This window comes from Bos indicus, chromosome 1 (assembly GCF_029378745.1).
Source record: "Bos indicus isolate NIAB-ARS_2022 breed Sahiwal x Tharparkar chromosome 1, NIAB-ARS_B.indTharparkar_mat_pri_1.0, whole genome shotgun sequence".
NCBI lineage: Eukaryota > Metazoa > Chordata > Mammalia > Artiodactyla > Bovidae > Bos > Bos indicus.
The window spans coordinates 10,604,165-10,628,802 of NC_091760.1; the positions used below are offsets into that span (position 1 = coordinate 10,604,165).

At 40.6% G+C, this 24,638-nt stretch overlaps 1 protein-coding gene and 1 long non-coding RNA gene across 2 annotated transcripts in view; both read left to right on the forward strand.

The window, feature by feature from the left end:
• Positions 1–24,221, forward strand: part of LOC139182193 (uncharacterized) — a 29,039-nt gene extending 4,818 nt beyond the window's left edge. Inside the window, exon 2 of the long non-coding RNA XR_011565798.1 lies at positions 108–24,221. This is a non-coding gene — a long non-coding RNA (uncharacterized lncRNA). The remainder of the gene's footprint in view (positions 1–107) is intronic.
• Positions 1–24,638, forward strand: part of CYYR1 (cysteine and tyrosine rich 1) — a 117,666-nt gene that overhangs the window by 45,652 nt on the left and 47,376 nt on the right. The window lies entirely within an intron of this gene.

The window sequence follows — 24,638 nt, forward strand, 5'->3', positions numbered from 1 at the left end:
TAGGATGTGTTTCTATTACAGCTATTTTGTAAAATGGGAATAGTCTCAGTTTCTTTGCAAGTGTGTGGAATAAAATTAATTACATAAGACCTATATGGTTTTTCCAGTAATCATGTATGGATATGAGAGTTGGACTATAAAGAAAGCTGAGCACTGAAGAACTGATGATTTTGAACTGTGGTGTTGGAGAAGACTCTTGAGAGTCCCTTGGACTGCAAGGAGATCCAACCAGTCTGTCCTAAAGGAAATCAGTCCTGAATAGTCATTGGAAGGACTGATGCTGAAGCTGAAACTCCAATACTTTGACCACCTGATGCGAAGAACTGACTCATTGGAAAAGACCCTGATGCTGGGAAATATTGAAGGCAGGAGGAGAAGGGGACGACAGAGGATGAGATGGCTGGATGGCATCACCGACTCAAAGGACAAGAATCTGAGTAAGCTCTCGGAGTTGGTGATGGACAGTGAGGCCTGGCATGCTGCAGTCCATGGGGTTGCAAAGAGTCGGACATGACTGAGTGACTGAACTGAACTGATGCAAGCATCTGGTACCAGACAAGTCCCCAGAAGAAGACAAACAGCACATGCAAACTGGAAACTGAAGAGAGTTTAATAAAAATATCTTCTATAAAGGTGCAGCCAGGGACTGGAAAAACCAAGAAAAGTTGGTTCAGGATTCTGGACTGTCAACAGCAGAGAGCCTGTACCATCCCTAAGCAGAAAGGGGCAGAGGAGGGAGCAGTTACCAAAATCCAGAGAAGGTAGCTCCCACCAGAGCTATGGCTGTCTATGGAAGGCAACCAACTGGTAACTGACTGGATGAGAAGCCAGAACATCGTGGCTCTTATCCTCACTCTCCTCTCAGCCTCCAGGCTCCTGCATCAGGCTTCCATTGGCCAAACCCAAACAGAAGGCAGAGGGCGCTTTGATCACCTAGGCAGTCACTGTGGGTCCGCCTTCCTGATTACTGAGCAGGGTGGAAGAGGGTGGCGAGATGGCTCAGAGACACACGAAGATAGTATCTGGCACACTGACACGTGGTAAAGACTCAGTGTATGGCCACTGATGCTGAGGCTGAGGAGTGAGAATTGATTCACGCATATCACATTAACCCTTTATGAAGACCTCATGTAAAGGAATGCCTCTAATTCCTGTGAATACAAGGAAGTAGCACTTCCGCCTTGAAAGAGTGTAATGGAGAGATCAGATACGTAAACGGGCAAATGACAGTACATCATGGTGATATTGGTGAAATTATTTGCAAAGTCTTCTTCAAAGTCATTATTCTGAGATTCTGGTTGACTAGTTGGTTAAACTGATTTGAAATGGTTAAACTGATTTGAAATAAACACTGACACAGTGCCAGAAATACTGGTGAAGGGCATGCCATGTGTGCCTGTATGGCAGTTAGAAGTTGGTCCTGAATTTTATATCATTAGAATGGACCTTAAAGCAAATACATCTTAACAAAAGCTTCTAGGCCTTTTGCCATGAAAGAATAAGTGGTCTTGGCTGGCTATGTTACGTACAGCAGGGTTTCCTGACATTCACTTTTACAAGTCTTTTCACTCTCAGAACCACAACCAAGCACTGAACACAAGCACATACACATATACAACACACACACCCCACCACCACAAACAACAACAATGGTAATAGCAACAGCCTAGTCAATACTTTGTGATGAATGTGCTGCCTATAGTGTGGCCAAAATAAGAGGCTATCAGCTTTTGTGTGTCCAGTCCGTGCTCAATCACTCAGTTGTATCTGACTCTTTGTGATCCCATGGACTCCAGTCTGCCAGGAATATGATATTGTATTATTGTATATGTATCATATATGTATAATATGTATATTATATATCTATTTTATAGCATTATTTTATAATGTTTTACTATATATTTATATTATATATTTATTTCTATTATCCATTTTAAGCTATTCTGTAAAATGAGAATAGTCTTATTTTCTTTGCAAGTATGTGGAATAAAATTAATTACATAAGATCTATGCAAGCAGCTGGTACCTGATAAGTTCCCAGAAGGAGACAGACACCACTTTCAAATTGGAAATTGGAGAGAGTTTAATAGAAGGACCTCCTTCTGTCCATGGAATTTTCTAGGCAAGAATACTGGAGTGGGTAGCTATTCCATTCTCCAGGGGATCTTCTCAATCCAGGGATCAGACCCATGTTTCTTGCATTGGCAGCTGTATTCTTTACCACTGTGCAACCCGGGAAGCCCACTCAACTTTTAGACACCAGGAAAATTTCTCCATTAAGAAAACACAATCTTTATGAAATAAGCATGCAGGCTGTTTTGACCTGCTGGATTCCAAAAGCAGTTTTCCAACTTCAGTGACTTCCATAACACACATATAGAAGCAAAGTGACTAACACATCTGAGCATCACAGCCCATCCCAAATCCGAAAGTTTGGGCTTGCTCTAGTCTCTGATGGAAGAACTGATTATTTACTTACCACAGCTATGGCCTTGCTCACTGACATTAACAAGTCAGCATTCCTATTGATAAATATTAGTGTTGCTTGAAAATGTGACATGATAATATAAAATTGTTAGCAAGCTATCAAAGATCCTTTGTTTCCTTCATTTTAATGATCTGCTGCTACCAAATGTCTAACAGCTAACTCCTAAGCTACTCCAGATACAACTTTGCCCCTCACCCATTCGAGCAAACAAATTTAAGTGCTTAGTAAGATAAAATCCAATACTGTTGAACCACAGTGACATCTATCAAAAACAAGCCAGCTGCTGCTGCTACTGCTAAGTCTCTTCAGACGTATCCGACTCTGTGCGACCCCACAGATGGCAGCCCACCAGGCTTCCCCGTCCCTAGGATTCTCCAGGCAAGAACACTGGAGTGGGTTGCCATTTCCTTCTCCAATGCACGAAAGTGAAAAGTGAAAGTGAAGTCGCTCAGTCGTATCTGACTCCTAGCGACCCCATGGACTGCAGCCTACCAGGCTTCTCAGCCCATGGGATTTTCCAGGCAAGAGTACTGGAGTGGGGTGCCATTGCCTTCTCCCAAGCCAGCTACGGTTGAGAATTTTAAATTCAGTGAAACAGAGACTAATGATATGGTTCATGACTGTGCAGCTCACATTCCCCCGTGCCTTCAGGATCTGTGTGTGGATGTGCAGGACTATTGTTCTTTCCATCCTCCAAGTCTGCAATCCTGTGCCCTTATTTCCTAATCATGCTAACAGCTGCTGTTAGCTCCAGCAAAACCATGTTTTATATAAATTTAGTCTATTTTAGGCAAACCCAAGAGGGACTATTTGTATTTAAAACATACGTTTTGCTGTGATTTTGTTCAGCCTCACACTTGTGTCATGTCCATTTGTGATCCAATGGACTGAAGCACACGGCAGGCTTCCCTGTCCTTTACCATCTCCCGGAGCTTGCTCAAACTCATGTCCATTGAGTCAGTGATGCCATACAACCATCTCATCCTTTGTCGTCCCCTTCTCCTCCTGTCTTCACTATTTCCCAACATCAGGGTCTTTTCCAGTGAGTTGGTTTGTCACAGCAGGTGGCCAAAGGATTGGAGCTTCAGCTTCAGCATCAGTCCTTCCAATGAATATTCAAGGTTGATTTCCTTTGGTTTGATCTCCTTGCAGTCCAAGGGACTCTCAGGAATCTTCTCCAACACCACAGTTCAAAAGCATCAATTCTTCGGCGCTTAGCTTTCTTTACAGTCCAACTCTCACATCCATACATGACCACTGAAAAAACCATAGCCTTAACTAGACAGACCTTTGTTGGCAAAGTAACGTCTCTGCTTTTTAATATCTATCTAGGTTGGTCATAACTTTCCTTCCAAGGTGTAAGCGTCTTTTAATTTCATGGCTGCAATCACCATCTGCAGTGATTTTGGAGCCCCCCAAAATAAAGTCAGCCACTGTTTCCACTGTTTCCCCCATCTATTTGCCATGAAGTGATGGGACCAGATGCCATGATCTTCGTTTTCTGAATGTTGAGGTTTAAGCCAAATTTTTCACTCTCCCCTTTCACTTTCACCAAGAGGCTCTTTAGTTCTTCTTCACTTTCTGCCATAAGGGTTGTGTCATCTGCATATCTGAGGTTATTGACATTTCTCCCAGCAATCTTAATTCCAGCCTGTGCTTCATCCAGCCCAGCATTTTGCATGTTGTATTCTGCATATAAGTTAAATACGCTGGGTGGCAATATATACAGCCTTGATGTACTCCTTCCCCAATTTGGAACCAGTCCATTGTTCCATGTCCAATTCTAACTGTTGCTTCTTGACCTGCAGACAGATTTTTCAGGACGCAGGTAAAGTGGTCTGGTACTCCCATCCTTTGAAGAAATTTTCCACAGTTTGTTGTGATCCACACAGTCAAAGGCTTTGGCATAGTCAGTGAAGCAGAAGTAGATGTTTTGTTTGGAACTCTTCCTTTTTTCAATGATCCAACAGATGCTGGCAGTTTGATCTCTGCCTTTTCTAAATCCAGCTGGAACATCTGGGAGTTCTCAGTTCATGTACTGTTGAAGCCTAGCTTGGAGAATTGTTAAATACACATTTTAAACACAAAGAATATTTAACCTATATAAGTTATTATATGGGTTTCCCCAGTGACTCAGCAGGTAGTCCACCTGTAATGTAGGAGACACAGGAGATGCAGGTTCAGCCCTGGGGTCAAAAAGATCCCCTGGAGAAGGAAATGGCAACCCACTCCTGTTTTTTTACCTGGGAAATTCCATAACAGAGGAGCCTGGTTGGCCACAGTCCATGGGATCACAAGAGAGTCAGACAAGACTGAGCACACACACACCCTTGTTAACATATGGCTCAATTTATATAGGTAGTTTACATTCAGTTTATTAGAAACTCAATTAGTTCATCAAACTCAGTATATCTTGTTAAAAATATGCAAAGGTAAACATATGTAAGAAAATCTGATATGATAGACACATGATCGGTTTTGGATTAAGCCAATAGAATTTGAATATTTCCATTCAAATTGGCAAAAAGAGTATTGCCACCTCTGCCACTTATTAGCTAGATGACTTTGGGCAAGTTAATAAGTCCCTCTGAGCCCTACTTTTAGGTTAAGTGACAATCACAATACACATCTATTGGATTGTTGTGAGTAATATATGTGAAATGTCTTTGTAAGGTGTCTTTGAGAAAGACTTGATAATTTCACCTATGCGCCTGTGTTTGCTCTTAATGATGAACAAGTTGTGTGTGCAATAGATACTAAACCAGTGAAACTCTAGTGTTATCCTGCCTGCTCCAGAAATCCTTTGTTGAAAAAGATCATCAGAGACTCATTTGAATGTTCCTTTTTCTCTTGCACATTTCCTCCTCCGATGGCCACATGTAATCAGTAACCAAGCGCCTCAATAACCGTAGGTCAAATTGGTTTCCGATCAGGAAATTACTTCTCTCTGAGTATATGAATAATGATACCATCCCAACAGATTGAACTGAATCTTAAGATTTTACTTTCACTTTTTCCCTCATTTTAAGTTCTTTCCAAAACTGCATCAACAAACTTTTGGAAAATATTATTTAACAAGAATGTCTGGGGAAAAAAAAAGGTTTTTAAATGTCAATCTTTTACTCTAAAAGCAGAAATTTAGCTATTAATCAAAATGATAGTATTTTGGCATAAAATATTCCTATTTATATTATATCAAAATGTTTTTTCTGTAATGATATTTGTTTCTTTTTGATTGACAGTTGACTGTATTTCTAACATGGCATTTCTAGATTTTTACTCACTTTAAGTCTTGCTGAATTTTTCCTTTATCCTTTCTTTACAAAATTGCTAGAACTTATTTCTTGAACATTCTATGTGCTGTTTTTATAAAACAGTTCACTCTTTAATTTGAGCTTTATTTTTTTAAAAAAAAGATAATAATGCCTTAACCTTCATTACTTCTGATTTATAGTATCATATTTCTGGAGGCCCAGCAGGTGAACAGAACTTCTGATCACTGGGCTATTATATTATTTGAACAAAATATTCTCCTGGGACCTATAAAAGATTCTGATACCTCAAACCTGAATTTAGCTTTGAAGTTGGCAGCAGAACTCTTTGTAAAATAGCAGTGTTCTGAAGGAGCTGAGCTTTCTTTGTATATGATTCATCTGGCCATATTCATGCAAAATAAAAGAGATGTACAGAATCAGTAATCAAACAGAGTATACTCATTCCAGCATAGGCCATTTTTACTGGATGATGAAAACAGATCTATTCAACAATCCAGTGATTATTATAGAATGAAAGATTCCTAAATTTAGGGAGAATATAAAAAGCTACTTATTAGATCTTCTTTTGCAGTTGGCTTTCTAAACTTCGAGGTTTATACACCATTCACTGAGAAAAAGTAAAATGATTTGACTTTATGTGGTTGTGTAAGTTGGATTATTTTACATAATTAAAATATATGCTGAGTTTACAGAATTTCATGCCTGCAAAATCAAACAGAGAAAGTCATAATATTTCAGAAATTTGCTTAATTCTAAATTCTAAATTGTGGTTTGATGACAGGACTAGCATGGTAGCATTTTGGCCTATGGAGAAGGAAAAAAGAAAAACCAGCAGTGTTTCTGGCCTTTACTTTGGCTCTAATTTGCTCCAGATGTCCACATGTCCTATGGTACATCTCCTGGACAGAAGAGAGTTCAGAGCAGCCATGCCCTGACACTGATTCTTCATGTTATGAACACCCTGGTATATTTGCAAGGAAAAAAACTAGAAGAGTCCAAAGCCTCTTCACCATTAGGATCAACTTAGTTTATTGTCTAATTCATTCTGAGTGATTGACCTGAACCCTTGGTTTCTTTTATTCAGGGATAAGAATGCTTTATCTCAGGCAGATTTTGAGAATTAGCAAAGCTATAGTGTTTGGAGAACACATGATATATTCTTAAGTGGGGTTCCTGGATTTTAAAATGTGTTCACCTTTCTTGTTTCCTTTAATACCTAGAACTTTGAAGTAAGAACTGGAAGTATTCTACTACATCAAATATAAAAACAAATAAAAACCAAGAATTGAAGAGGTAAAGAGCCTTACGTAGGATTTACATAGTCCCTTAGCTAATAGAAAGTTATGAAAGTGAAAGTTGCTCGGTCATGTCTGACTTTTTGTGACCTCATAGAATATACAGTCCATGGAATTCTCCAGGCCAGAATACTGGAGTGGGTAGCCATTCCCTTCTCCAGGGGAATCTTCCCAACCCAGGGATCAAACTCAGGTCTCCTGCATTGAAGCCGGATTCTTTACCAGCTGAGCCAAAAGGGAAGCCCAAGAATACTGGAGTGGGTAGCCTATCCCTTCTCTAGCAGATCTTCCTGACCCAGGAATTGAACTCGGATCTCCTGCATTGCAGGCAGATTCTTTACTAGGGGAGCTACATGGGAAGCCCAATAGGAGATTATAGTAGTGTTCAAAAATAAGATAAATATCTCCGTGCACAAAAAAAGGGATACATGCTCATAGGTATTAGTCAGGGCTAAAGCTGCTGGAAAGGGAGCAGGCAAGGATAGCTAGATTGCTGATCTGAGATGGAAACTTAGTTTTCTGAACCTTACACTAGGAATCTAAGGTGGAATATATGTTTATGGAATCCTGAAGTTGGAACTGGAATTTTTTTTTAATTTGAGATAGTTGTATTGAGATATAAAAATTATATTATTTCAAATGTAATCAGAATTATCATATTCATCAAATAAATTATAAATTAAAAATGACTGTCCTGATCTTAACATGAAGGCAATGGCAACCCATTCCAGTACTCTTGCCTGGAAAATCCCATGGACGGAGGAGCCTGGTAGGCTGCAGTCCATGGGGTAGTGAAGAGTCAGACACAACTGAGCGACTTCACTTTCACTTTTCACTTTCATGCATTGGAGAAGGAAATGGCAACCCACTCCAGGGTTCTTGCCTAGAGAATCCCTGGAGACAGGGGAGCCTGGTGGGCTGCTGTCTATGGGGTCACACAGAGTCTGACATGACTGAAGCGACGCAGCAGCAGCAGCAGCAGCAGCTTCTACATTACAATAAGAGGTTCAAATATAACTTTTGTAAAAGAGTTTACCAGTAAACTAGCTACTGCCTATACTTAACTTTCATCAAGCTAAAAAATACCTATAAAATTAGCAGAGTAAAGTGGTTTTAAACTATAGGCAATGATTATAGAGATTAATGGGGCTCAGACAGCCTAGAATAGCTTTAATGAATAAGTAGATCTCTTTAAGAAAAAAATGTTTCCACTTAATATATTGCTATAAATTCTCTCATTAAATGGTTCATATACACATTAGAATAACATTTTTTTAAAAATTTAAATGTTATAGGGCTCAGAAACAGAATAAATAGCTCTATGGATGAAAAATGAATAGAAACACACAGATGTTAGTCAGGGCTGGAAACTTTCAGAAGAGAAGCAGGCAAGGATGTCTGGGAATTTCTTTTCCCAAAATTCCGCTCTCATTGTGGCGGTTATAGGACTGGGATCTGAAACCACTCTCTGCTTAAACCTGCGGGGGCTTATGGGGTTGAAATAGGCTTACCCACCTTTCAGAGAGGCTAAAATAGTTGCAGTAAAATAACATGACAGAGCCATTGAAAATAGTTCAGAATAAATGTTTCTTAGAGTCTCAATCATATAAAGGAAGAAGGCTGTTTACAATTTTGGAAGGGCAACAAAGAAAAACAAAGAGAAAAAAATGTGAGGAAGGTGAAAAAGGAGGAGAAAGAGGAAGAGACCCTGGTGGGTAGGGGAAAGAAGAAATAATTGAAATCCTGCAAGTTAAAAATGTGGCATGGAGATTAAAGGAAAATTTCACAGAATAAGATCTGTGTATGGTTGAAGAGAGATTTAGTTAATTGGAAGATTGTTTTGAGAAAGTTATAAGGGACACCAGAAAGGAGATGACAGATGGAATATTCTAAAATGTTCCCATGTCAGTTATCAATTTATTGCCTCTCAGCTCCAGATTCACCCTTCAGCATATTCCCTGAGAAGACAGATGGAATTCCATTAAACTTTGCTCTTTCATAATGAGCATGATGCTAAGCTTTCTCGGTAGAGGGCACTGAAGCACAGGAAGTACCAGGAAGTGGGAGAAGGTCAGAGTGTGGATGTGAAGACACCAGGTGGAGCTCTGCTCCAGCCACCCACCCAGAACACAAGATCTCAGGAACTTTGCAGCTTTGGCCTGATAATAACCTTTCTCTGGGACCTTTTAACCATGGAATCCAGAGCCCTGAGAGCTTTCTGCCTCACCAAGGGAAACCCCAACTTGAAAATGGAGTACAAATGTGTATGCTTTTACTTGTCTTCCTGTCAAATCTGGACCTTAGACCTAACATACTAACAGAAGAAGTTTTTGCCAACATTCACTGCTTTGAGTCCCTGCTAACCAAAACAAGTGGAAATGAAAACTTTGTGTGTTGGTATCTTAATCAGCTTGAGCTTTGATAACAAAATATCATAGCTCAGTCACATAAACAACAAACATTATTTCTCACAGTTCTGAAGGTTGGAAATCCAGCATCAAGGTGCTAAGCAGATTTGGTTCTTGGTGAGGACACTCTTTCTGTTTTGCAGAGAGCTACCTTCCCATTGTATCCTCACAACAGAGAGAGCAGCTCTGTTGTCTCTTCCTCTTCTTATATGGGCACTAATTCCATCATGAAGACCCCACCCTCCAGACCTCATCTAAACCTAATTACTTCCCAAAGGTCCTTCCTCCAAATACCATTGCACTGGGGGTTAGGGTTTCAACATATAAATTTTGGAACATGAGCATTCAGTCCCTAATGATTGGATATTTTTGTGTGAAAGGTGATTATACTCGAATCTTAGAGAGTTTTTCTTTTTATTTGAGTAAGATACAGGGTTTTAATTGGTTTTTGTAAAATGAGTGGCCACTTACAATGAAGTCTAGTTGAGGAGGTGGTAGTGCTTTGCATTTCCCATTCAAAAGTATGTTAGTTCCACAAATATTTACCAGCTCTTTTTGCAATGGTGGAAATGTTCTCTCTCTGCTCTGTCCAATATGATAACCACATGTGGCTCTTGAGCACTTGAAATGCTGCTGGTGCAAATGAGGGATGGAATTTTTAATTGTGTCTAATTTTAATTAATTTAAACTCATAGTTGAACTGCCACAGGTAGCTGATGATTACTGGATTGGACAGCACCGTGCTAGACGTGCGGCCAGAAACAGAACATGAAACAATTCAGTCAAGATACCCTGCTTGTTATGGAGCATGCATGAGTGGGGGCAATAGGGGGAGAAAGGTAGAGATATCAAACATGCAAACAATATGTCATTGTTTCCTTGTTGCATGGGTGTGTGCTCAGTCCTGTCAGAGTCTTTGCAACACCATGGACTGTAGCCTGCCAGGCGCCTCTGTCCATGGAATTTCCCAGACAGTGATCCTGGAGTGGGTTGCCGTTTCCTACTCCAGGGGGTCTTCCCAGACCCAGGGATCAAACCCACATCTCCTGCATTGGCAGGCAGATTCTTTTCCAATTGCGCCACCTGGGAAGCCCCGCACACGCTGCACAATGCATCTATTTAAGGCAGAATACAATGACGAGACTGGCAGCTTCCTTAGAATGAGGAGTCAGCCAGGCTTTTCTGACAAGAGAATGTTTGGTCTGGAACATGGAAAGTGAGCCATGGGGGAAAGGAGCAGAGCATTTCGGGGAGAGGACAGGCAGAGAAGAATGTGGAGTGGTCCTGGAATGGGAAGAACATGGCTGTGGCTGCAGCATCCTTACCCAATGCAGGCCCTAGGGACTGAGAAGGAGATGCAGAGCCCAGGGACCCAATCACACAGGGCCTGGAAGACCACAGTCAGACGTTTAGATGGGACTCCTGAGCGTGGTGGGCGTTTTCAACAAGGGCATTAAATGATTTGGTCTGTATTTTATTTTAAAGGTCATTTGCTGCTGTGTGGAGAATTGTGAAGGACAAGAGAGAGCAGAAACATAAACTTGGAGCTATCTCAGGGGCTCAGGAGAGAGAGAATGGGGGCTTCTCCTCAGCTGATGACGTGGGAATAAAGAGAAGGGGGCAGATTCTGAATGTGTTTTAGAGGTAGAATCAATGTATTCAGATGGAGGAAGTTAGAAAAAGAAAACTTCTAAACAACAGGTTTACTGGACTTCTGAGAGAAAGAGGAACAACTGTATTTTTTTATTAATGTAACAAATGACTTTTTTTTTGGAAGCTTCCTATTTTCTTTTCACTTTTATTTATTAAACTATAATTGATTTACAATAGTTAGTTTCAGGTCTACAGTTTCAGATTCTTTTCCATTATAGGTTATTATAAGATACTAAGAATAGTTCCAAAACCACTACAGTATTGTAAAGTAATAGCCTCCAGTTAAAATAGTTTTTTAAAAAAAGAATAGTTCCACATGCTATATAGTAAATTCTTGTTGTTTATCTATTTTATATATAGTGCTGTGTATCTATTCATCTCATATTCCTAATTTAACCCTTTCCCACACTTTTGTTTTCTTTGTCTGTGAGTCTGTTCTAGGGCCCTTTCTCTTTCTTGAATTAGTCGATTGGTGAGGAAGTACATCGAACCATTGGTTTATGTATTGGTAGGCCAAGCTTTAGGCCTACCAACGATCCCTCTGGGAGCACTGTGAAGTGTGGAGTTACAAGGAATAAAGTAGCATAATCTCTGCAGAGATGATAGCAGTAGGTTCAGGAAGTTAGTGTCCTGGACAATAGTGTCAGGGGCCTAAGTTTGGATCTCAGGTGGTTGCAGGCACTTAGGTGCTGATTTCTGCTTTCATGACCCACAGCCTGTCTTGGCATTGCCCTCCCAACATTTGAGGTCAACCCTTCCTTTTTAAGGATCAGTGTCTTCATCATGGCTGTGTAGTTACTGAGACACAAAGATTCGGTGATATTGTTGGCCCAAACCTCAAAGCCATGTGAGAGGAACACTGATACACCTTCAAGTCATGGTCTGTTCAGGCTGCTATAGCAGCCATAGACTGGGCGGCTAAAGCAACCATTTATTTCACACATTTCTAGAAACTGGGAAGTCAAAGACCAGTCAGCGTGGTTGGGCACTTAGTGAGGACTCTCTTCCTGGCTTACAGTCAGCTGCTTTCTTGCTGGCATGATGAAGAGGGAGGCAGAGAGCAAACCAGCTCTCTGGTCTCTTTTTGAAAAGGGTACTAATCCCATCTTCACCCTCCTGACCTCATCTAGACCTGATTACTTACCAAAGGGCCCAACTCCGAATAGCATCACATTGGGATTAGGGGTTCAACATCTGAATCTTAAGGGGACACAAATATTTGTCCACACTCAGTCCCCAAGGAAGACCTGTGTGTACTGTTAGGAAATCTGTGGTCTCTTAGATGCTTAATGAAGAATTGCCTGGACTCCCCCTGCCCCACACCCCCGACCTTCTACCTTTGCCAATATGCCCTGTTCCTCATCTGAATCTTCTTATTTAAGACAAAAGTATAAAGAGAAAAATATTTTATATAAACTAAATATACTTCATGGGTGAATACATTTTCTGCTACATTTTTCTTCCAGTTACAAGCCACTTCTAGAAAATAATTAGGTTTATCTGACAGCAGTACTTGAAAGATTAGAACTAATACCATATTAAAGCTGCATATAATAACATGAAAAGTAAAAAAAAAAAAGATTCTAGAAGAAATAGGTTCAGATAATCCTAGTACAGGGTATTCTATTTCTTCCTTGTAATTCGCTTTATTGATAGGTACATATTTTTAGCCTTGATCATGGTCAAAATTATAATTGGATAGATTATCCTAGTGAATTCTTAAATCTTGGCTAAACATTTCTTTTATTATTCCCTAAAATTCTTTCATTACTTACTTGTTGAATAATTTTAACAGTAAGTTAAGCAAAACATTTTGAAGCAAATATTCCCTTGAATATATAACATATTCTAGAGGCCAGTAAGTGGCTTTATAGTTAACCATTATCATATATGATATACATAGCTCCTATTGTCTATTTGCAGAGATAATTAAAACTAATTATACTTAAGGAAGCCTCTGTAAACCTACGAAAGACTAGAGAACTTATCATCTAGCAGTATATTGGTTTGGTATTCTACCATCAATATTTTTAAGGTGCAGTTTTCAGAAGAATGTATTACATACTCTTGGCCTCAATAATGGTGAATTTTCTTGTAGTTGCTGTAAATTCAAGATTATTTCTTAATAATTTAGCACCCTTTTGGTTATCCATTAATAAATGCACTGTGCGTGCTTAGTCGCTCAGTCGTCTCTGACTCTTTGCAACCCCTTGGACTGTAGCCTGCCAGGCTCCTCTGTCCATGGGATTTTTTCAGCAAGAATGCTGGAGTGAGTTGCCGTTTCATCCTCCAGGGGATCTTCCCGACCCAAGGATTGAAGTCAGAGTCTCTTGCATTGCAGGCAGATTCTTTACCACTGAGTCATTGGGGAAGCCCTAAAATAAATGCACTAATATTTATCAAATGAGATGAATATGTCCTAAGTATAAGTTTTGCCCTCTAATCAAATTGGCTGTCAAAAGGCCCTTGTGAGCTATGAGTATGTCACAGTGATGTAAATTATGTAATAAAAGAAATTACACAGATATTTACGTAGAACTTCTTGGAAGAATATGTGATTGTAAGATACAATCAATCTATTTCATTAAAGACTTTGAAAAACAGATTGTATACCAATAAGCCTGCACATACTATTGGTAGTAGAAAGTATTTTTAGACTCATATCCTCACATTGACTTTGCAAGTGGTATAAAACAAAGTCTACTATAAAGCCATAGTTTACTTTCAATACTAACTTTTATGTCCATTTCATACAACTGCTCATTGTACAGAATTCCAGTGACCAGAAAGATTGTATTAGCTGGAAGGAACCAAGTCAAAAATAAGGGGGCAAAGGAAAGTTCTGAGAGGAATATCGCTGACACAGAGGAGCCTAAGAATGTGAAATTTCAATTACACATTATTCTTTAGTACTTATATATTTTTAAATCATCACTTTTGTATAACTAACACTATCAGACAATGTGGGGGATAAAAAGATTTTATCAACTCTGAAGTTCATAGAATTTGTAGTAGACACACAAGTATTACTTCAGATCAAATATAGAACAATGTAAATGGTATGGATGGAAATGCTTTAAGAGTAGGGGAGAGAGTGTGAGAGACCATTTCTGAATAAAGAGATCAAGGCAGGTTTTATTGGGGAGATAACATTTAACATAGAGGGCACATGGTGTGCAATGGTTGATTGGAAGGCAGTAGGTCGCCCAGGAAGATTGAGCAAAATATAATAATCCTGGAAAGGAAATTTATACTAGTCTGTGAAAGTCAGAAGGCCAGAAATCCAGAGCAACCAGAAACCTAGAGCAATCAATATGTTCTTAAATTCGTTTATGTGCCTGTTGGTAGGTGGGACACAGAATCCATGAGCTGTGAGTTCAATGGGCTAGCAATAAAAGAGACAAAACCTGCCTAACCGACAAGGAAAAAAAAAAAAGAGAGAAAAAATGGGGGAAAAGATTAGTACTATCACACTTACGTACTACATTGAATTGTAAAAAAGACTGTCCTTTCATAATTTTTCTATCTTTACTGTACATTTAGTAAATATTTATTTGAGAGGCATGACGTAGTGGTGGGGACCAAGGGGAACTGATTTGGTTTCATTTAGACCGGCCTTCAGATCTCAGGAGCACTACTTGCTTATTGTCTTTCTGAACCACAGTTTCCTCATCTGTAAAATGGGGATAATGCTGCTTCCTTGCAGAGCTCCAGTGTATGTCAAATGAGGTATTATAAGTAAAAGACTTACTGTCACAGGGTCAGGGGTGGACTTACTGCTCAAGAGACATTCTCTCCAACTGGGTCTTTTCCAGGGCTCTGATCCTTCTCTTTCTGTGTTTCTTGTCTTCCGCCATAGCTAGGGTCACTTAATCCTTCTGTATAGGCTTTTCTGCCCTCTAAACCTAAGCAAGAATCATGAAAGAACCCCTGCCGAATATCTGGGACTCCTACCATCCTCTTGGTAGGAGTTCAGCTCTGATCTTGAGTGTTTTTATGTCTTTGACCTTTGGCCCCGTCTCCTCTTCAGAACTTCAGTCTTTGTAAGACCCGGTCTCTATTTTCTTGCCAAATTCCACAGCCTCCACTCTATCCCCTTTTCTCTTGGCTCTGTTGCCCTGGGCCCTGTTCTGATTAACTGAATCTTGCTGCTTATAATGTTTGCCAACCATGTTTGGGGCCTGACAGGTCTTCAGCTTGAGATCTTCTGGTTCTGCATTGAGTCCTAGGGTTGTGACCTTCAAAGCGCTTGTTTGTTTTTTATAGAACTGAGACACCTCTCCCCACAGAAGCTTTATTAGAGCACTGATCTGGGTCTTTCGCCACACCACTGGAATTCCCTGGGCCCCTGCCACCGTGAGGAAGTACGTGATTGCATGTGCACTCAGTCCTGGTGTGGTTCCTGGCACTAGTCCCTCGGTCTACAGGGATCTATCTGTACCAGGCCTGTTAACATCCGCACTGTTCTTCAGGGTACAAGGATGAGTACAACAAGTCCTGTACTTAAGGATCACATAACAAAGCAGAGGAAATGAGGCAGGTGCATGACTAAGCACATGATACTTAGAACATGGTAAGCGTGTCAGAGAAGCAAGAATTCTTAGAAGAAATCACATTAGGCTGACCCATTTCTGAACTGCCTTGTTGAAAATGACATTTGAGGTGGGCTCTGAGTGTTGGGCTTCCCAGGTGGCTCAGCAGTAAAGAACCTGCCTGCCAATGCAGGAGATGTGGATTTGAAGGCTGGGATCAGAAAAGTCCCCTGGAGAAGGAAATGGCAACCTACTCCAATATTCTTGCTTGTGGAATCCCGTGGACAGAGGAGGCTGGTGGGCTAAAGTCAATGAGGTTGTAAAGAGTCAGACAAGACTTAGTGACTGAAAAACAAAACAAAAAAACTGAGTGTTAGATATCAGTTGACAGATAAAGAGGAGCACACAGCTAGAAGCAACATAGAAACAGGGTACCAAGGAAAGAATAAGTAGTGATGTGAATGTGAGAGAGAATCTGGTTTAGGCTACATTATGGAAACTCTTGAGTGCCTAGTCAGGGAAAAAGCACTTAATATGATGAGTAGTAGAAATCAGGGCTGAAGTATAGAGGCACGTCAGCTATTCACTGCTTAACTCCACGAGATCCAATTCTTACGTGTGGCGAGTTGACAAACGTTTTCTGTTTTATCTGGCCAGATAGGAAAGATTTTAGGCTTTGCACGCCATGGAGTCTTTGTTGTAACTGCTCAACTCTGCCTTCATAACTGAAGAAGTCACAGATGATATGCAAACAAATGAGCATGGATGTGTTTTTATAAAAGTTTATTGATGGACATTGAAATTTGAATTTCACAAGATTATTCTTTTTATTTTTTTCAACCATTTCAAAATGTGAAAAAAAAAATTCTTAGTTAATAGCTATACAAAAATAGACAGCAGACCAGATTTGGCCCTCAGCGTATAGTTTGCCAACTCTGAGATTCAATGTGAAGGATACTCCTGGGACAGTAAAACAAATAGTTTTCTAGATTCCATGTGTATGTTTTAATATAGCATATTTATTTTTCTCTGTCTGACTTACTTTGCTCTGTATGACAGGCTCTAGGTCCATCTACATCACTACAGATGATCCAACTCCATTTCTTTTTATGGCTGAGTAATTAATATTCCATTATATATATATGTATGTATATACTCACTCACATCTTTCTATCCATTCATCTATCGGTGGACATTAACATGCTTCTGTTTGCAGATAGTTGTCAATAGTTCTAGAAAGGCGGTACAGAAAACCTATTTGCAGGTCAAGAATAGAGACAGACTTAGAGAACAGACATGTGACCCAGAGGGGAAGAGGGAGTGAGATGAATTGAGAAAGTAGAATTTACATATATACACTGCTGCTCCTGCTAAGTCGTTTCAGTCATGTCTGACTTTGTGCGACCCCATAGACGGCAGCCCACCAAGCTCCCCCATCCCTGGGATTCTCCAGGCAAGAATACTGGAGTGGGTTGCCATTTCCTTCTCCAATGCATGAAAGAGAAAAGTGAAAGTGAAATCACTCAGTTGTGTCTGACTCTTAGCGACCTCATGGACTGCAGCCTACCAGGCTCCTCCATCCATGGGATTTTCCAGGCAAGAGTACTGGAGTGGGGTGCCATCGCCTTCTCCGACATATATACACTACCATGTGTAAAATAGATAACTGGTGGGAAGCTGCAGTATAACACAGGGAGCTTATCTTGGTGCTCTGTGACAATTTGGAAGCGTGGAATATGAAGTGGGAGGGACTCTGTAGGGGGAGGGGATATATGTATACATATGGAAAACAGAAGGGGGAAAGCAATGACAGATTTTATTTCCTTGTGCTCCAAAATCATTGCAGACCATGACTGCTGCCATGAAATTAAAAGACACTTGTTCTTTGGAAGGAAAGCTATGACAAACCTAGAGAGCATATTAAAATGAAGAGACATCACTTTGCCAACATAGCTATAGTCAAAGCTAAGGTTTTTCCAACAGTAGTGTACAAATGTGAGAATTGGACCATAAAGAAGGCTGAGCACCAAAGAATTGAGGCTTTTGAACTGTGATGCTGGAGAAGACTCTGGAGAGTCACTTGGACTTCAAGGTGATCAAGCCAGTCACTCTTAAAGGAAATCAACCCTGAATATTCAATGGAAGGACTGATGCTGAAGCTGAAGCCTCAATATTTTGGCCACCTGATGCAGAGTTAACTCATTGGAAAAGACCCTGTTGCTGAGAAAGACTGAAAGCAAGAGGAATAGGGGATGACAGGGGATGACAGAGGATGAGGTGGTTAGATAGCATCACTGACTCAATAGACATGAATTTGAGCAAACTCCAGGAGATAGTGGAAGACAGAGGAGGCTTGTGTGCTACAGTCCATGGGGTCTCAAAGAGTCAGATATGACATAGTGACTGAGCAACAACAACAATAGCTGATTCACTTTGTTGTACAGCAGAAACTAATACAACACGGTAAAGCAGTTATCAGTTCAGTTCAGTTCAGTCGCTCAGTCGTGTCCGACTCTTTGCGACCCCATGAATCGCAGCACACCAGGCCTACCTGTCCATCACAAACTCCCGGAGTTTACCCAAACTCAGGTCCATCGAGTCAGTGATGCCATCCAACCATCTCATCCTCTGTCGTCCCCTTCTCCTCCTGCCTTCAATCCCTCCTATCATCAGGGTCTTTTCCAATGAGTCAACTCTTCACATGAGGTGGCCCAAAGTATTGGAGTTTCAGCTTCAACATCAGTCCTTCCAATGAACACCCAGGACTGATCTTCTTTAGGATAAACTGGTTGGATCTCCTTGCAGTTCAAGGGACTCTCAAGAGTCTTCTCCAACACCACAGTTCAAAAGCATCAATTCTTCAGCATTCAGCTTTCTTTACAGTCCAACTCTCACATCCATACATGATCACAGGAAAAACCATAGCCTTGACTAGATGGACCTTTGTTGGCAAAGTAATGTCTCTGCTTTTGAATATGCTGTCTAGGTTGGTCATAACTTTCCTTCCAAGGAGTAAGCATCTTTTAATTTCATGGCTGCAGTCACCATCTGCAGTGATTTTGGAGCCCCCAAAAATAAAGTCTGATACTGTTTCCACTGTTTCCCCATCTATTTCCCATGAAGTGAAGGGACCAGATGCCATGATCTTAGTTTTTTGAATGTTGGGCTTTAAGCCAACTTTTTCACTCTCCTCTTTCAGTTTCATCAAGAGGCTTTTTAGTTCCTCTTCACTTTCTGCCATAAGGGTGGTGTCATCTGCATATCTGAGGTTATTGATATTTCTCCTGGCAATCTTCATTCCAGCTTGTGCTTCTTCCAGCCCAGTGTTTCTCATGATGTATCTGCATATAAGTTAAATAAGCAATTATACTCCACCCCTAAAAAAAGACATGGATGATATTGTCAAAGCTAGATAAGAAATAGAATTGTGGCAAAGAGATGTGAGATAGGAGGCCAATTCTTTCTTTTCTTCCTGTTTTTTTTTTTTTTTTTTTTTTTTGAGAAGGCCAGTTCTGAGGTTCCTGTCATAATTCCAGCTGTGTGTATGTGTGTGCACGCACGTGCACTATTTTTGACACATTTTTTGAACTGCCATGTAGAAAGCGACATTTGACCTAGACTTTCTTTTTCTTCACTCTCTATTCCAAAATGACTATACAGTGTGTGACCATCAACCTGACACTGTGATAAGCTCCCTGAATGTCTTTTATAAAAGAAAATAGCAGAAGTGTCTAAAGAGAATAAGAAAAGCAGTCATTCTCAAGGTTGTAACAGTAGGGGAGGAGGGCACCCAAACCCTTGAGTCAAAGCAGTTGTATAAGCTGTCAGCCAGGAGAAACAAAGGAGCATTCAACTTTAACGATAACCTGGTTCTGTTTTATCACGACATCACAAAAACCATGTTACAAAATTCACTGCTTTCTGTTGCTCTCCATTTGAAAAGCCAGCACTTGGGCAGGTGTCGGAAATCTTGGTTCAGTGACCTTCTGCTTCAGAAAGCTTTATCTCATTGTGGATGTGCTGTCGGCATTCTAGCACGTGGCTGTGGATATCTATTTGTGGCTGGCCTATTGGATCTGTCTTCTGTTGTTTATCACAGCAGAGTTATGTGGGCCAGTCACTAGGGCAGAAAAGCTCCATGATGAGGTTCAATTAGAAATTGTCCTAGCGATGGTTTTTAATGTTAGTTACAAAAATCACTGCAGATGGTGATTGCAGCCATGAAATTAAAAGACACTTACACTCCTTGGAAGGAAAGATATGACCAACCTAGACAGCATATCCAAAAGCAGAGACATTACTTTGCCAACAAAGGTCCATCTAGTCAAGGCTATGGTTTTTCCAGCAGCCATGTATGGATGTGAGAGTTGGACTATAAAGAAAGCTGAGTGCAGAAGAACTGATGCTTTTGAACTGTGGTGTTGGAGAAGACTCTTGAGAGTCCCTTGGACTGCAAGGAGATCCAACCAGTCCATCCTAAAGGAGATCAGTCCTGGGTGTTCATTGGAAGGACTGATGCTGCAGCTGAAACTCCAATACTTTGGCCATCTGATGTAGAGAGCTGACTTATTTGAAAAGACCCTGATGCTGGGTAAGATTGAGGGAAGGAGGAGGAGGGGACGACAGAGGATGAGATGGTTGGATGGCATCATCGACTCGATGGACACAAGCTTGGGTAAACTCCAGGAGTTGGTGATGGGCAGGGAGGCCTGGCTACTGCGGTTCATGGGGTCACAAAGAGTCAGACACAACTGAACGACTGAACTGAACTGAACTGAACCCTAATACTGACTGGTTTATGGTCTTTAATATTTCAGACTAGCAGTCTATGATAATCAAAAAATAGTAAAGATATTCCTAATGTTTAGTATCTGTGTGTACAGTCCTGTTACTAACAGCAGTAATGGATGGAGGTCAAATCTAAGCAAATATTTGATTAATATGGGACATAGTTTTCTATCAGAGATATATACAAATGGAATGAACCTTCTTGTAGAAAGTGAATAAGATGCTAAGTTAATAAGAAATTCTCCTTACAGACAATTTGGTAGGATACTGAAATACTTGACTTGAACTGTTCCTATCCTAATGTTGTAGGATTCCACTAAGTTTTCCAGAGAACCCAAAGCATATTTTAATAGTAGAACCCACATCTTTGAGTATTTTGCATTTAATGTGTTTAAAAGATGACAGTTGCTATTTTCAACATTTCTTTGAATATAAGAAATGGACAAATAGAATATCATGATTAACATTACGAACATTTTATCATCAACAACAATCTTGAGGTACTAGCAAAATAATTGTGTATAAATTCAGTATCTTTTTGAAGCCTGAGAATACATGTACTCATTAAGTACCCAAATCTATAAAAATCTACTAAAAGATTTTGATAAATCCTTAAGTACATTCCAGGGAGATTTTTCAAATAGCTAATAGTCAGTCAGTATTTCACCTTCTCCTAAATATGCATCAACCCTTGCAGCCTAGACTTGATGTTGTCACCCTGTAACTGAACCAAGAGAACACCCTCTGGGAACAGAGCATAAGACACCACACAAGCTGCCAATTTGGATTAATTCACTCTTGATGACACAAAAGTGATAACACAAAGGCATCTTCAGGCTCCAATAACTCATGCTTTTGTAATCTTTAATATTTGATATATATCTGAATTTCCTTGGCATTTTCTTCATACCCCCTCAGTGCTAATATACAAACAGCTCCTTACTTTACTGCTTAGATGTCACAGCTGTTAAACCAGAAGGTCTGGAAATGATACCATTCTCTATGGCTTTAACAGTGGGATAACTTTATCAATGTTGATGTGAAATAGCATAATTCATTTTATCTCACTCAGGCAGGTTTTCTGAGTTTCATACTGCATTATTTATGTACACTACTTGCATTTGAATGGTATCCTAAATTTGGCAAGTCTCTTTGCAGATGTTTATGTTAGTGAGTCACAAACCCCTCTGAAATAAGCAGGATATGTATTATTTACCTCATTTTTGTGGATCTGAAAACAGAGTCCCAAGAGATGACATCTGACTTAGTCCAAATGGTTCAACCGCGGCTTCTGCTCAGCCCTGATGAATCCTACCCCCACGTTGTCTCCGTCACATCACCCTGCATCTTAAGCTCATTCCAAAATCAGCTACGGTGGCAACTCTAAGGAGTGCCCAACAATATCCTGCTTATCTGTCCTCCCAGAGCCCTTAGAAGACTACACTCCCCTGACAGCCCTCTTGTGGTCAGTGGACTTCGGAATGGCTTTGTTCACTGGACCATGAATAGAAATGTGTGCCGTTTTTGTATGGCTTTATTAAAGCTTCGATAGGACCTTCCAACTGTCTCTCCTCCCCTTTGGCGGCAAGTATGGAGGCCACACGTGGAGCCAGTGGTGCCATAAGATACTGAGAGCCTGAATTACTTAGTCACTCACTGCATTGAGGAGAGCTGTCCTGCTGAGTCATCTGACTTAAGCAGATTTCCACTGAGGAACAGATAAACTTTGCCATTTAAGCCACTGAAATTGGGGGCTTGTTTGTCACAATAGCATAAGCTCAGCATATCCTAACATAACTCATCTAGATCTTTTCTGCAGCTCCTAGCAACACTTTACCATTCCATCCCCATGTGCCATGATCTCCAATTAAGATGTTTAAAGAAGGTACAAAAACTCCTCTTGGTTGCTATGGAGACAATAAGGCAAGAGAAGGTGACAGGGATTGGTTCAGGCCCCAGTGCCTTTAGATGTTACACTGAGTTGTCACGGAAAGACTCACTTAAGAGATAAAATTTGACCAATGATTTGAAGCCATGTAGAAATCTTCTGAAAATTGCACTCTCAGCAAAAAGAGAATATTCAGTCATCTGATGTTTTAAGACAACAGTCCCCAACCTATCTGGCATCAGGGACTGGTTTCATGGACTACAGTTTTTCCCTGGGCTGGGCAAAGATGGGGTTTGTAATGGTGCAGATGGTAATGCAAGCAGTGAGAAGCGATGTGAGGCAGCAGAGAAGCTTCGCTCACTCACCCTCTACTCATGTCCTGCTGATCTGCAGCCCCAGGGGTTGGGGACCCCTGTTTTAGGAGAAGCAAAGAGGCCAATGTAGCTGAAATACAGTGACCAGAGGAGGAGAGTAATGAGAAATGAAATTAGAGGGGAAAAGAGAGAAAAACACATTATACAGGACATCGTGGGCTGTTATAAAGACTTTGGTTCTTACTCTTAGTGAAACTGGAAGCCACTGGAAACTGTGGTGCAGTGTAGTGACATGATTTGGTTTATATTTATCAAGAATTATCTTCTAAAAGCATGTTTATGACACTAGAAAGTTATTTACAATGGATGCTGTTGTTGCAATATAATCCTGGCTTCACTCGTGGGCCATTATGATCCTGGAATAATTCTCACCAATCCAATAATAATCATGTTCACATACAGTGCAAACTGTATCGATGACGATCAGACTTCCCTCTTAGGGTCCCAATAATATACTAGGCTGCAGCACCCCGATTTGAATCACTGCCATAAAGCTATCCAAGAAATCTTTGCAAGAGTCTTTAATCTCCTGAATCTCCACTGCAAATTGTCAAAAAGAGTTGGATATCATTTCATAACATATGAAACCAGCACTTGGAGTATCCTAGATAGTGAATATGTTGACCCCACAAACTATTTTGTCAATTCCACCTGGATCTCCAAAAGGAATCGTTGGCTCAAAAAAACAAACAAACCCAAAAAACAAAAACCTACTGCCACATAGCTCAAGTTAGAAACCTAAAGATTGATAACCATTTCTAAAACTTCTTTCTCCCATACATCTTTCAAATCCACCCTTTTACCTTTCTTCCTCAGTTCAGTTCAGTTCAGTTGCTCAGTCATGTCCGACTCTTTGCCACCCCATGGACTGTAGCACGCCAGGCTTCCCTGTCCATCACCAGCTCCTGGAGCTTGCTCAAACTCATGTCCATCGAGTCAGTGATGCCATCCAACCATCTCATTCTTTGTTGTCCCCTTCTCCTGCCTTCAGTCTTTCCCAGAATCAGGGTCTTTTCCAGTGAGTCAGTTCTTCGCATCAGGTGGCCAAGGTATTCTTCCTCAGACACACATCTAGCCCTCAGTCCTTCTCATGTGAACTGCTGAATCAGCCCCTAATGCATCTCTCAGGCTCCATCCTCTCATTGCACACTGCTAAGCATCTGCATCTTTCTAAAACACAAATCCGGTTGTGGCACCGTTCTCCGTGTAAAGAATGAACTAAACTGGGATTTCCCTGACAGTCCAGTGGTTGGGATTTTACCTTCCAATTCAGGAGGTGCAGGTTCCATCCCTGGTTAGGGAGTTGAGATTCCACGTGTCTTGAGGCCAAAAAGCAAAACATAAAATAGAAGCAATATTCTAACAAATTCAGTTAAAGACTTAAAATGGTCCACATCAAAAAAAAAAAAAAAAAGAATGAGCTAAACCCCTTTGGACTTAAAAGATTCCTGACCATCAAGTTTCTGCCTGCATTTTTAGCTACATCTCTTGTCACAGTTTTTGCAGCAGCCACACACATCTGCTTATTGTTTTCCAGACATCTGTGACTTTGCATATGCCCTCTGCTGGAATATTTCTTCACCTTGTCTAACTGCAAAATTGCTCCTGCTTTCAGCCTCTGCTTACATGCTATACCATTTGTGAAATCTTCCCTGATCTCCCCTCCAGGGCCTCGCGTATGTAACTATCTCAGTGGTGACTTTGAGCTTACCTCTGTTGCGCCTACAAGACAACTCTGTGCCTGCCAAGCCCCTAAGACAGAGGCAGAGTAGATACATAGCAGGTGCTCAGTCCAAGCTGAGTGAATTAATACTCCAAAATGCCAGTCCAGCTCTACTGCCTGGCATCAACATAATGAAGAGGATGTCATGTCTTTATCCCAATGTCCTATAATGTTCAGTGGGTAGAAGGGCTTCCCTGGTGGCTCAGATGGTAAA